The sequence below is a fragment of the Phalaenopsis equestris genome, unplaced genomic scaffold, assembly GCF_001263595.1.
Source record: "Phalaenopsis equestris unplaced genomic scaffold, ASM126359v1 Scaffold000094, whole genome shotgun sequence".
Lineage (NCBI taxonomy): Eukaryota > Viridiplantae > Streptophyta > Magnoliopsida > Asparagales > Orchidaceae > Phalaenopsis > Phalaenopsis equestris.
Genome location: NW_018164536.1, coordinates 3,643,840 through 3,647,208, shown reverse-complemented (window position 1 = coordinate 3,647,208; position 3,369 = coordinate 3,643,840).

Genomic DNA, 3,369 nt, shown 5'->3' with positions numbered 1-3,369 from the left:
ATATATATATATATATTGCGAGATTTAAGTTAAATTCATGATTAACTTTTGTTAATAGAATGCTACCAAGCATCGAGTTACGAATATTATTGGTCCCATGTTATATTTAAAAGTATGCTGTGGTAGTATGTTGATAAAGCAGCCTTTATGAAGGTCGGAAGTCCTGTTAGGGCACATGTTCGAATCCCCCGTATGTAGAATGTGATAATCGAATATTCACCACACCTAGTGATGGTCGGGGCTTATTTAATAGTATTTCAGTCATTTCTTATAAATAAAATATTAAAATTAATACAAAAATAAAATAAGAAAATGAATAATATGTTATTTCAAAAAATAAAATGTCCATAAAAAAAAAAATTTCAGCTCCGTCGAGCAAATGTCGACGAGAAGAAATAGGACCAAAAAATTAGAAATATAAATTTAACTTTTAAATCAAAAATAATTTTATCTTTTAATTTTACTTAAAAAATATATCATAAATATTTAAAAAATAATTGTAAAAGTTTTTAATTCACGAATTCAAAATAAATACCACCTGCTCGCAAAAACAGAAAATCCCTCCCTAAACCTCACTTCGCCTTCCCTCCTTGGTCTCGCGAAAGCTCTCGGACTCGTTGTCTCGCGGCCATCGTGACGTATCAGCCGGTGAATCAACGGTGACAGAGCAAAGTGGCGGCTTCTGGAATAGGAAGACGCGTCGGGACTCACGGATGTGTTCGTCTGCAGCTTTAGAAGGCCAATCGTCGAAGTTCTTGCTGAATAGGAGCGACTGGCATTGAGTTAGTATTTATTTCGTTTAAATTGTCGTAATTGTTTTTTTTTTTCTTACTCGAAGCTGTTTGTTTTATTTTCTTCTATGTGAATTTGTGTCGCGGGGGATTATATCTGTGAAGAAATGTTCAAGTCGGACTCATGCGTTATGTTAAAAGACTCTTATGATTTTAGAGTTGATAATTAAGATTGTAGAATTGTACATTAAAATGTGTGGACGCTGACCCAAGGAGATCAACAGCACAGAAAGGAACAAGATCATGAGGCCTAGTTATTGGAGCAAGTGAAGTCATACGAGCCAAGTTAGCAAGACCAAAGCAGACTGAACCACGAGACAGACCAAAGACAACCAAAAGATACAAGAACAAACCACTCAACTGGAAAAGAGATAAAAGGGTATCTGAGTCAACCACTACATGAGAGCTGATCAAAGGAAAGATTCGGTTTTCTATCATCTCCAACCATCTTAGGGATGCCCCAAAGGCTCCTCACTAAGGGTCAAGAATCAATAGTCGGGTCTAATCAACAAGCCGACAGATATCGACCAGGTTCAGTCAACCAAGCTGGTCTCAATCAGCCAAACTGATCATGCCGGCTTGAAGCCGACTAAGGAGAATCAGCCAAGTCAGAAAATAGTCGAGCGGTAAACTTTCACATGTAAATACCAGAAATACCTCAGTATGGACCCTTGTAAAACATGCCAAAAATATAATATCATAGTTATGTAACCTCTCCTCTATAAATAGGAGAATCATTGTATGAATAAGATGTGATTGATCGAGAAAGATTATTTTTCACCCTCTTTCTGTCTCTCTATTTGTCATTATTGACACTTTATTTTCTTAGTTTAATTCACGGACAACTTAGGTTTGTTTTCTCGGTTCTTTTAAAGGATCGGAGTCAACAGTTTGTCTATTTATGTGTCGCTGCATAATTCTCTTATTTGAATAAATCTGCTTCCCAAAACATATCAATGATTCGAAAAGGAAAGGAATCGAAAAGAATGATATATGACAACAAATAGACAAACAAATAAAAAGAAACAAATGAAAGACTTATATATGGGTAATTATCGCGTGATGGGTCGAGAGTATATGTCTGAATAGGATCAGTTAAAGTACCTCGAAATACAAAATAAATGAAGAGAATCCCTACATAAGACACCTGTAACAAGAGAATAAAAAAGAACATTTTTGTTCTGATGTCAAGAGCCTCTCAGAGAAACGTATTCTTCTGGTTAATTACATTTGGGGATACTCAACAATACTCTTCATGAAAGGATTTTCACTTATATTATCATGAATCTGGAGAATAGGTCATCAAATGATGGTTATTTCGTATGGAAACACCACTATGCTTTCAAAATTCTCGCTATGCCACAAGACAGTGAGTGAGTCTCACATATCCTAAATGATTAGCGGCTCATCAGCATTCAAAACCTATGAAATAACCAAAATGACCTCAATAAGGAGATCCATAAACGTCAAAGTTCATCGAGTCATCAGGGTAGAGGTTAAATTACCGTATCTCAAACGGGTAGTAGCTCATCCGTAATCAGGCCTTCAAGATGATATCAACGAAGTCAAAATAAGTTAAATGGCTCAAAGGAGCTCAAGAAAAGGAAGGGTAGAATAATCCTAAAAGGTAGAGGTAGCTGGATCAGGATACCAAGTTCCCGTCGTCTTAAGCTACTGAGACCTTAAGTCTACTTGGTTTTTACCTAAAACGTTCAAAGATTTCCGATTAGCAATTTGTGAATTACGTCGTCCACAAGGACCTCAGTAGCCTAAAGATCAAAGAAACAAAGCTCTATCTTATGACTATTAGGTAGAGCTCTAAGAGGTGTGACTTATACCCGTTGAAGTGACAAAGATTCCTCAGTAAAGAAAGGAAATAAGAGGTCCAACTACAAAGCTGAAAACACTTCCCAGAAATGACTTACTCCCTATATGGGTTAGGAAAGTCTCTAACATCCTACACATGCTAGACAACCACCTAAGTATAAAAACTTATGTTTGGTCAGTTGGGTTGAAGAAGTATATAGACTTCTCTTCGGGGTCGGCTACATGAATCCTTTTTTGAGTAGAATTTTTATTTGAACTGTAGATTTATTTTAAGAGAATTGTATATTAATTCTTCCTTATCATTATTTGTATATTTCTTTAGAATACAACAACAACAACAAAGCCTTAATCCCACTACGTGGGGTCGACTACATGAATCCTTTTTCTCCATTGCGTCTTATTTAGTGTCATATTTTCATTTAGTTCTATTAAATTAAGATCATTTTTTATACAATAAGCCCAAGTCTTCCTAGGTATACCTCTACCCTTCTTAACATAAGTTGAATCTAAAACATCTACTCTCCTAATCGGATCATGTTGACCTCACTTTTGGTTGAGGTCTAGAAAACTTTTTTAGTAGCCTAGGTCTAGCCATAGGACTTTCCTATTAACTAGTCTTAGAAAATTAGAAAAGGTACCCCCACCATTAGAAATTCAAAACTCTTCTTTTTACTCAACTTGAAATTTCACATAATGATCTTAACCTCTAGCATTTAGTAGAGAAGATCATTATAAGAGAATTCAAGAGGAG